Below are 12,038 nucleotides of genomic sequence, written 5' to 3' on the forward strand. Positions count from 1 at the left end.
AACTTTTTTATATTGGCTATTAAGATATCGTCTTTTGAGAAGTGCTTATTCAAGTCTTTTGTTCATTTTTCTGTTGGTTCATTTTCATTTTTCTTATGTATTGCATATATATGTATTAGCTGAAGGACACAAATATATAATATATACATTTCCTGCAATTCAATAATATATGTTGACATATATATGACACATATATCTCGTCTTAACTTTGATTTGTCTTTTCAGTCTCTGAATGCTGTTTGTACAAATGTGAGTTTTTAATTTTAGTAATTCCAGTTTATCAATTATTTCTTGAATAGTTAATGCTTTGTGTGTGTGTGTGTGTGTGTGTGTGTGTGTGTGCGTGCGCGGGTCTGAGAAATCTTTGGTTGTAAAGATCTCCTATATTTTCTTCTAGATGCTTTATAATTTTACTTTTTGCCGTTAGATCTGCAACCCATCTGGAACTGTGTAGTGTGAAGCAGGGATCAAAATTTATTTTTTTCCATACGGATGTCTAACTGAATGTTAGATTTATTAAATCAGACCATTGTTCTCTCCCTCCTCCCCTGCATTCCAGTGGCATTCCAGTGGCACCTTTGTCATAAATCAGGTGACTGCATAGTGTAGGTCTTTTTTTTTTTTTTTGACCTCAGTATTATGTTTCATGGATCTATTTTTATATCCTTCAAGTATTAACATACTATGTTTGTAATAGTTCTTGTTATTTGATCCTTGAAGACACCCAGCTTTGTTCTTTTTCTTCAGAATTGGTTTGGCGTTTATGTCCTATTTCAGCATAAATGTAATAGTTGATTCATTAAGTTCCACAAAAAAACCTTTCAGGATATTGGTTTGAATTGCAATGAATCTATATTTAACTTTCAGTTAAATTGGTATCTCTACAATATTGAGTCTTCTAATCCATGAATATGGTATATTCCTTGATTTATTTAGATCTCCATTTATATCACTAATGTTTAATGTTTTATGCTGATATAAACAATATGCTTTTAAAATTTGTCAGTTTTTTGCATTTATATAGAAATGCAATTGAGTTTTACATACAATTGACCTTATTCAGTGACCTTCCAAAATTTATTAATGATAATAGTTTTTCTTTAGGTCCTTTTGTATTTACCATTAAAAAGTATTTTTTTCTTTTTTGCAAATAATGATAGTTTTTTTTCCCCCAAATCGTATATCCTTTTCCCCCCCTTGCCTTTTCTTTTTTGCACTGGCTAGAATCTGTGGTTCAATATTTAATAGAAGTGGTGAAAATAGGCATTCTTGCTCATTCTCACTCTCAGGCAGAAAGCTCTCAACCTCTGCCATTAAGTATAATACTTTCTGTACTTAAAATTCTTTTTTCTTAAACACTCTTTATGGGATTAAAGAGGTTCCCTTCTGTTCTTGTCTGCAGAGAGGATTTCAAGATTTTTAAAATCATAAATGTGTGTTGAATGTTATCAAAAGCTATTTCTGTGTCTACTGAAATGATTAGATGATTTTCTTTTTTATTCTGTTAATGTAAATTATAGTAATTTTAAAATATGAAGCCAACCTTTCATTCTGGGGACAAATGCAGCTTGCTCATTATTTATTATTATTTTTGTATTTTACTAAATCCAACTTGCTAGTTTGGTATTTTTGCATCTCTGCTCATTGGACTTTTGATTGGCCCATAATTTTCCTTCATGTCATGGTCAGTTTTTGATGTCAAGATTACAATGCCCTAATTAAACAAACTAGAAAGTATTTTTTCTACTCTGTGCAAATGTCTATGTAAGTTTGTGCGATTTCTTCCATAAATATTTGGAGAAGTTCATTCGTAATTTATTTGGAGGAAAGCAGTCTATGTTATCTTACATACAGCTTTAATAGAAATAGGACTATTTCACTTCTATTTCTTCTTACATCAGCTTTTGTTCATTTTGTTTTTCTAAAGATTTTCCATTTTATTTAAAATGTTTAATTTATTAGCATTAAATTATTCACAGTAAACTGTAACTATATTTTTAACATGTGCAGGATATGGAGTGATGTTTTCTTTTTCATCAAAACTGGTAATTTTTGTCCTCTCTATTATTTGATATAAGACTTCCTGGAAATCTAACATTTATTTTACACTCGCAAGTGCCAACTTCTGGGCATATTGATTTTTTTATCTTGAAAGTCTGTTCTATGTTTTATTAATTTATGCTATTCATTTTTATTTTTTTCTTTTTTCTGGTTTCCATAGACATAATTTTCTGTTCTTTCCTTCTTTTTGAGATAGATGACTAGCTTAATATACATCTTTTTTCTTTTAAATTTACATATTTAAGGCTACAATTTCTCTGTATGCAGAGGTTTAACAGTATCTTCCATATTTTGATACATCATATTTTCATTATCATTTAACTAATGATATTTTCCAGTTTCCACCGAAATTTTTTCTTTGACCCGTTTAAAAATATATTGCTTAATTTCCAAGTATTTGAAGAATTTCTACTTATTTTGTTATTGATTTCCAGCTTAATTTTTCCATGGTCAGAGAACATATTTTGTATTATTTTAATCCTTTGAGGTTTGTTGAAATTTCTTTTATGACCAGCATAAATGTTCCATGTACACTTGAAACAAAAGTATACTTTTTTGGGGCACAGTTTTCTGTACATGTCAATATATCAAATTTGTTAATTGTGTTATTTAGATCTTATATATTCTTACTAATTTTTTTCCTGCTTGTATATTTTATTGAGAAAAGTTTGTTAAAGTCTCTCATTATTATGAGTGTGGATTTGACTAGATTTCATTATAATTCTGTCAATTTTTGTTTTTTGTATTTTGAGGCTGTGTTTTTTATGTACAGAATTTCTTGGGGGATTAACCCTCTTATTATTATGAGACTTGAAACTTTTTATCTTAATTAGGCTTTTTTGCCTTGAGTCTATTTTGCTACTGGTATACCTATACCAGCTTTCTTTTGGAGAGTGTTTGCATGGTAAATCTTAATATCATCTCTTAATTTTTAATAGCTTCATATCCTTATATTTGAGGTGTGTCTCTAGTAAGTAGCATATAATTAGATTCTGTTTTTAATCTAGTTTGATAATTATAGATGTTTAATTGGACTACTTAATCCATTTACATTTAATGCGATTACTGAGATATTTGGGTATGTGGCTCCCATGCTGCTATTTGGCCAAACTACTGCATCATAAATAGAAATGAGTCAGTCCCTCCTTCTGCTCCCACTTTCTTCACTGTCCTCTATCTTGTTCCTTTTCCTGCCTCATTGTCCTCTTATCTTCATTTTTCTTTGCTGAGCCTCTCTCTTTTCCTAGACTTCTAAATGTTGACGTTTCCTCTCAATCTTCAGAATTATTTCTTAATTCACTCTTTAAGTGATCTCACCACTTTTCGAGGATTAAATAGGCTGCCAACTCCCAAGGTGATGGCTCCATCCTGGACCTCATCCCTGAACTCCAGATACATATAGCCACCACAATATGGTGCCATTTTGGGATGCCTAAGTCCAGAGGCATCTCAAATTAATGCTTCAAAAACAGAGGTCTTAGCATAGTGAGAGCTTCTGTGTTCTTCCTGCAGTCTTCCCCATCTCAAGAAGGAGCAACTTCATATTCCCAACTAATCATGCCAAAACTTTAAGGTCATTTTTGATTACTCTTTTTTTCTCTTAGAGCAACAACCAATCCATCAGCAAGATTTGTTTATGTTACCTTCAGAATATGTTTGTAATATGACCACTTTCCACCACTTCCTTTGGTATCGGCTAGAGCCTAGCCTCTGCCATCTCTCACCTGCTGTATTGCAGTGGCTTCCTAACCGGCATCCTTGCCTCCAGTCTAGCTTCCGTGCAGCCCTTTCTCCACACAGCTGCTGGAATTATCTTTAAAGGACATATGGTACAACGCACCACTTTTATGCTCAACACAGAAATGGCTTTCTATCGCAGTCAGAGTAAAGGCTAAGTCCCTACCATGGCCTTTGGAGCCCTGATTGATCTAGCTTAGTGCTACCTTTCTGATCTCAGTGTCTGCCCATCTCCCATTCCCTCTGCTTAAGCCAACTGCTCTCCCTGTGATTCCTCATAAACATCAAGCATACTGTCACTTCAGGGCTCTTGACCATGTTGTGCCTCTTCTTCCTTCATATCTTTGCATGACACACTCACTCACTTCCTTCAGGTCTCTGTTCTGATGTCCCAGTCTGAATCACCTTATATAAATATCAAAACACTTTTCCTCCATGGCCCTCATCTTTTTTACTGTGTGCCATTTTCCCCCATAACCTTATCTACCTGTGGTATATTATATATTCATTGATTGATTTGCACTGTTTCCCTTCACCATAAGTAAGCTCTGAGTCACGTAAACTTTGTTTTATTCACTGATATATCTCCAGAACCTAGGTCAATATCTGGCATATAGTTAGCCACTAATAAATATCTATTAAATAAATGAAAGCCATTTCTACAGCAAGTCTGTGATATTGACAGGGAAGGTGCTGTTATCTGCTTCCTGAAAAGGAAGCTGAAACTCAGAGCCTTGAGTGATTTGTAGAAACCAAACAGCTGTTAAGTGGCTTAGCTGAAAGTCAAACAAATCTTTTCAGCTCAGTTAGGGGCTCATTTCACAGCAATATGTATCTCAGCCATGGTGGATTCCATCTTGACAGCCAAAGACGACAAAGATTGGAAAGTGAGGATCAGGCAGACTCTCACATTTCTTTTGTTCCAGTTTCCACATAGATCAGCAATCCTCAAAAAGAAAACAAAAATTAAAGACCTTTCAGTGTATGTGATTTCCTCAAAATTTGCTATGGTTAAAAAAAAGAAGTGGGATCTGAGTGAATGAATTTGGTAGAGCTGAGCTTTGTGGTCAGGGATGCCCTCCCAGGGTTCTGGGAGGTGGCATCCTATATAATGAATCATCAGGGAAGATTTTTCCCCCCAGTATCAAATATGAACTTTTTAAGATTCTGAGATAAAAGGAAAATTTGAGAAAATATTTATTGGGTTACCTGCAATGTATCAGGAATACTCTGCTAAGCAGTGGGAACAGAGTGCTGAACAAAACAGACAGGGCCTTGCCCTCCTCTAATGGGGAAAAAAACGTCTAAGTGAGTTATCACTGGATGAATGAATTTCAAAAGAACATGCATTTGCTGTAGAGAGCACATTCAGCAATTTCTCAGATTACCTCTTTGTCAAAATAAAGGACTTCTACTTAGAGGCCAGAATCAGGAAACCATATAATATGTCAGGTTGGGGATATAGCTAGAAATACACATGCCAAGTCGCAGAAGGAGAGGATAAGAAAAGGGTATCAGGGCTAGGCATGGTGGCTCATGCCTGTAATCCTAGCACTTTGAGAGGTCGAGGCGGATGGATCACCTGAGGTCAGGAGTTTGAGACTAGCCTGGTCAACATGGCGAAACCCCATCTCTACTAAAAATGCAAAAATTAGCCACGTGTAGTGGTGCCTGCCTGTAATTGCAACTACTCAGGAGGCTGAGGCAGGAGAATCACTTGAACCCGGGAGGTGGAAGCGCCACTGTACTCCAGCTTGGGTGACGGAGTGACTGTCTCAAAACAAAACAAAACAAAAAAATAGAAAAAGAAAAGAAAAGGAGGCCGGGCGCGGTGGCTCAAGCCTGTACTCCCAGCACTTTGGGAGGCCGAGGCGGGTGGATCACGAGGTCAACAGATCGAGACCATCCTGGTCAACATGGTGAAACCCCGTTTCTACTAAAAATTACAAAAAATTAGCTGGGCACGGTAGCGCGTGCCTGTCATCCCAGCTACTCAGGAGGCTGAGGCAGGAGAATTGCCTGAACCTAGGGGGCGGAGGTTGCAGTGAGCGGAGATCGCGCCATTGCACTCTAGCCTGGGTAACAGGAGCGAAACTCCGTCTCAAAAAAAAAAAAAAAAAAAAAAGAAAAGAAAAGGAAAGGAAGGATATCAGTGGGAGAGATGCACAGCAACTAGTATTTGGCAGGTCTAATTTAAAAAATTCAGATGCGGTAGCATCTTCTAGCTATGTAGAAAAAATCCATTCTTCTTTCCTTGTGCTTGGCATGTAGACTGCATTTCTTAGCTTCCTTTGCAGTAAAACATGGTCATGTGAATGAGTTCTAACACTATCTAGAAAAATTCATTTTTCTTTCCTTGTGCTTGGCATATAAGCTACATTTCTTAGCTTCCTTTGTGTTGGAATTCACTTGGGGTGGTTTGCAAAATAGTACAGAAAATATTTAGGGAAAGTTATAGATGATAGTCTCAAACCTTTTGAAAGGCTGAAAGGTCTTATTGGGGCAGTTGGAAGGCTGCTGGCTGATCCATTAAGTTAGGGAGAAGATAGGGAAGAGGCTTTTCCCAGCTTAAGTATACCCCACATCCCTTTGTCTCTACTCTGTTTATTTGTGTTAACTTTGTGCTGGATGGCCCCCTCAGTGGGAGATAAAAGGGGAATTACTTGTTAATAGTTTACTCTGGGCCTGGAACCTAAAGCTTTTATCCTTTGTAAAACCACTCTTTTAACCATGGTAATTTTCCTCATATTTACTTAGAACCTCTGTTACGAATAAATGTGTGGATGGACAGAGGGTCTTAGTAGATTGGTTGCATTTCACCCTCTGAAAGCAGCCAATGGCCATCCCTAGCCCACTTGTATCACTGTAATGGTGGGAGAGTGCATTCATTCATCCGTCATTGAGTCAGGGTCTGCAGGTCAGACTTCTGCAGGTGATTAGTGATGTCTCAGGTGGTGACCCCGATGTGATCAAGGTCACACCTTTGCAGTGAGATATGGTCATGTGAATGAGTTCTAACCAGTAGAATGTGAGGGGAAGTGATGAGTGCAACTTCAGGTTTGGATCTTAAAATCTCTTGTGAGAACTTTTTAATATGGCGGAACTGCCACTAGTCTGGGACCCTGAATGACTGTATGGAGTACAGTTGTTGCTGACCTGAATCCCGGCAACACAGAAGGATTACATTTAGAAATTTGGAAGTTTTGAAATTCTTTTCTAAAATCCTATAGACTTTTTGGAGTCTATGAAAGACACTCTTGGTATGCACTAAATACTATAAGCTCCTCTGCATTTCCCAGCCTCCTTTGCAGTTGGACTGGTCAGGTGACTCCGTTTGGGCAAATGGGTCATGGGAAAAAAAGAGAGATGATACTTTGAAGCCTCGGCCATAAAAGTCTCCTATGTAAAGCCATTTATTCTCCAGCCAGTTGATACCAGGGCAATTCTGAAGCCATAGATGGCAGAGACACAGTGTGAAGGGAGTCTGTGTCCCTGGATTAGCTCTTGGAGAAGAGACACCTAGGAAGAATATGGCATTAGACTTTTCATAGAGATAAATGTTTTTATTAGTTTTAGCTTCTGATATTTAAGGTTATTTTTAATGCAGTTAGACTAATACAAGGTCTATGTATTGCTGCAATTAAGCTTACTTTAACTAATGAGCCAAGTGTTCAAATAGACCCAACACCAAAATTTGAAAGCATTAGCTCTGACACTGGACTGCAAAGGTATTAGCCATTGTACAAGAACCAAGAGAAGAGGTGAGGCCTGTTTCTTTCTACAGTGTCCCCAGTGCCTGGCATGGCACTGTAGTAGGTGCTCAAATATGTATATTGAAATGATCATGACCGAATGTCCGTTTTTCCATTTGTGACATATTCTGACGAAAATCCCAAATCCAATTCTAAGTTTCACAATCTTAGAATAATTATAACATGTGACTTTTAAAGAAAAATGTAAAATCCTTGGATTCAGATATCCTTACTCTGTTTGCTACCTTAAAAGCATGTCATCTTCTGGGCCTCAACTCTGATTTGCCAAACAGGGGTGCTGCTTCTTATGTTTCAGATGCACTGTAAGGACTGAATGAGGTAATTAATGTCCCATAAAGAATCTAGCTCTGTCTCTGCTACCAAGATAGTTTTGATTAAATGTTTGCTTACTCACCGTACTGACAAAATGTATCATTAAATGCCTTGAGTAGACCCAGGATCACTAATGAAGGGCTTACATGATAGGGCCTATGACGAAAGACCAAAAACGTACTCAAGACATTCCACTAGCTTAGAGGAGGCTCATTCCAGGGCAGCATGCAAACAGCAACATGTAAACAAACAACACTTGTTTTTAAGCACATGAAAGGGTCCACCATCTATTTTACAAGGGGATAACGAGGCACAACCTGGAGCTGTGAAAAGTTGGTTTTGGAGGCAGATCTAGGTTTCAATCTTGTTCATTTAATCCTCAGCCAATCTTTATTAAGGGTTTCCTGTGTGCCAGCAACTGTGTGCCAGGATCCAGAGTTGAAAAAGACAAAGGCTCTGCTCTCCTGGTGCTTTCATTTTAGTGCAGGAGATCAACAATAAACAGCTAAACAAAGAAATAAATAGGATCACATCTGTGCTATAAAGAAAAGTAACTTGATTATTAGCTGAGAATTTGTCCAAGTTATGTTTGCCTCCCTAAGCCTCAGTTTTCCTCTGTAAAATAAGAAACAAGTCTCTGCTTTCTTTGTTGTAGATTAAAATGCTTTATGTAGAGGGCCTCATAGTTAATGAAGAGTGTATTGTAGTTACTATTGTCGCAGTTATTGTACAGCTTGCTATAAGTGGCAGGGTTAGACTGGAAGCTGAACCCCTGAACTCTGATTGCCTACATTTTCCCATATGATCAAAGACTGATAAGAGAGTTACTTATAAAGATGGTAGCTGGAAAGTCTTTCTTGAGTAATGCATCTGTTATTAATACTTTGGTAATAATTTATAGCAAATGTAAACTGACTAAAACAACGAAAGGATTTTATTGGTTCATATTACTGATCAGTCCAGAGGTAGGGCTTACTTTAGGTATAGCTTGATCTAGCATCTGAAACCAACAATCCATTTCTTTCTCTTTCCTTTTTCTTTCTTTCTTTCTCTTTCTTTCCTTCCTTCCTTCCTTCCTTCCTTCCATTTCTTTCTCTCTTTCTTTCTTTCTTTCTTTCTTTCTTTCTTTCTTTCTTTCTTTCTTTCTTTCTTTCTTTCTTTCTCTCTCTTTCTTTCTTTTCTTTCTTTCATTCTCTTCATCCCTCAGTGTAGTAGCTGGTTTTGTGCTGCTATCATGTAATACCTGGGGCTGAGATATTTATAAAGAAAGGAGGCTTATTTGGGGTTCTAGAGATTGTACAAGAAGCATGGCCCCAGCATCCGCTTCTAGCAATGGCCTCAAACTGCTTCCAAAGACTTTTGTACAAAAAACTGTACTATCTCACTAATTTCTTCATATTGATTACATGCTAAAATTATAATATTTTGGAATATTGGGTTAAACAAAAATATAGTATTATTTTTGCTTGTTTCTTTATACTTTCTACCATAGCCAATATAAAGCTTAAAATTAAATATGCAGCTTGCATTGTATTTCTGCTGGGCAGTGGCGCTAGAGGCAGAGCATTTCTGGGATTGGTGAGGTGGGGGAGGCATAAAGCATCCTTATGACAGGGAGAGTATCTTTGCTCTAGGTTCCTGCCCTCTTATATTAGTCCAGGACTCACACTCCATTTTATCTTAACTATACAGTAACATTCACATTTTTGGTGTTTTATTAGTTTTGATAAGTACATAGAGACATGTAACCATCACCACCTCAATCAAAATACAGAACTGTCCTGTCATCCATAAAGACTATCTTTGTATTAACTCTCCTCCCTGCCAGCATCCACTAATCTGTTCTGCATCTCTGTAGCTTTGCCTTCTCAAGAATGTCATATAAGCCAGACTAAGTGAGAGTCTGGCTTCTCTCACTTAGCATAATGCATTTTAGATCCATCCATGTCATGTGTGGCAATAGTCCATCGTTTTGTTGTTATATCACTGAATAGTGTTCCATTATTCCATTATTGGATGTACCATAGTTTGTTTATTTGCCTACTGAAATATATTTGAGTTGTGTATTAGTCAAGTTTCCCAGGAGAAACAGAACCAATGGCAGGGGGGCCGGGAAGAGAGAGAGAGAGAGAGGTGTAACCATCACCATCACTCTCTCTGTAGAGAGAGAGTATGTGACTTTGAAGAGCAAAAGTTTTTAAAAGTCAGGTAGTCCAATATATTATTTTTTCTGCATGGATTGTGCTTTTGATGTCATATTTAAGGACTCTGTCCAATCCAAGATTCCAAATATTTCATTCTATGATATCTTCTCAAAGTTTTACTGTTTTAGGTTTTGCATTCAGGTCTATGATTTATTTTGAGTTAACTTTTGAACAGGTATGAGGTATGAGTCAAATTTCTTATTTTCTTTTTTGGGGACATGAATGCTCCATTGTTTTGGTAATATTTGTTTAAAAAGATGAACTTTTCTTTAATAAATTACCCTTGCATCTTTGTTAAGAATCAATTGGCCATGTTTGCATAGGACTATTTCTGGAATCTCTATTCCCTTCTAGTGGTCTTTGGGTCTATCATGCATACATCACTCTGTCATGTAATTCAGCGGCTTCTGTGCAGTGTTTACACCCAAATTAGAATCTAGCTCTTCCCAACTTACAGGACACACCTCTCATTATTTTAAAGAAGTTCGTGGTAGCATTTTTATATTTCTCAACACACAAAATCAGTTGGGAAAGATATGTGACTGTTTTCCTATGACTAATTTCTTTTAAAGATTTCCCTATTTTATTAGGATTAGAAACAATCTTAGTCATTTTGGGGTCTCTTTCTGGTTCTCCCAGGGTTGCATCTCATTCTGAGGAGCTGAGGTTGTGTCACGGCATCAAGGAGGACCATCCCTCAGTGCTCCTGTACCATGCAGCAGCCCTTGAGACAAGCTCATCCCTACCCACTCCTTAGGCATCAGTTCATGCGGTCATTATGCAGCCTCCGGGTTTATACCACACAGCTTGATCCCACATGCCAACAATGTCAGATATTTCTATGCCCCTCTTGGGGGCCTACTTATCTAGGAATTAGATAACACCCCTTCATCCCTCTGGGCTGTGGGAAACTTAGTAACTTGGCCTTCAACTCCTCTACCTAGATCTACACACTCAGAAACCTCTTTGGCTCTAACTCCATGCTGGCAAGGGCCACCTTAGGGTCCTGCCAGCCCCTGGGCTCTTCACTAGGGAAGGGGGCACAGGTACCCTGAGTGTTTAGATCATGAAACCCATTCATCAGTTTTCTTGACCGTGTTTCTGGACTCACTCTGAGTGGTGGGGAGGGTGGGAGGCCTCTTCTTTCATACCCAGCTTCATCCAAGTTATCTTTCTGAGTCCCTTTACCCCAGTCCAGACATGCTGCCTCTTTCTGTGATTGGAAACCTCGCTGTGCTGGGCTTTTCCAACATTATGCACTTTCTGAATTTGTGTTCTGAGTCCTTTCTGTGGTCCTTTAACTTGAAGGGTCTGAATCTACTTTGAAACTCATAAACTGAGAATGAATTTTTTCAGTGCTAGTCAACACTACCTGGCTGCAGAGAATGCTTGTAGTCTTAGCGCCTAGACAGACAGAAGGATCAATGTGAGAGAAAGCATTAGGAAAAAAAAGACGTACTCTCATTTTACAAATATGTGTTATGCTTTGAGGTTAAGAAAATACATATTTATCTGTAAGTAATATTAAAGTCCTACAAGCTTATTGTTAGTATGCATTTCTCAATTAATGCAAACTAACATAAAATCATCATCTTGAGTGAAGTCTTCAAATGTTTTGGCATTAAAAAGGGATACACATATTCAAAGAGTTGACAATTATTAGCATAACATATCTCAAAATCAAATAATTGTGGATGAGGGTGTTTTACATACATGTGCATATGTGTTAGTTGTGCAGGGCTTATACCCCTTTTGTTTGTGTGGGTAACTGTATAGAGTTACATTTAAAGAACTAAAATGCCTTTGATGATTAAAGAAAAAAATGTTTTAGAGTAAAAATCCAACTTGCATATTTGAACGGTTTGGTTGAAGTATAATCAATGCATAATAAAGCATGCATATATGAAATATATACTTTGATAAGCTTTAACACATGTATACACCTGTGAAA

Source organism: Callithrix jacchus, chromosome 2 (assembly GCF_049354715.1).
Source record: "Callithrix jacchus isolate 240 chromosome 2, calJac240_pri, whole genome shotgun sequence".
Taxonomy (NCBI): domain Eukaryota; kingdom Metazoa; phylum Chordata; class Mammalia; order Primates; family Cebidae; genus Callithrix; species Callithrix jacchus.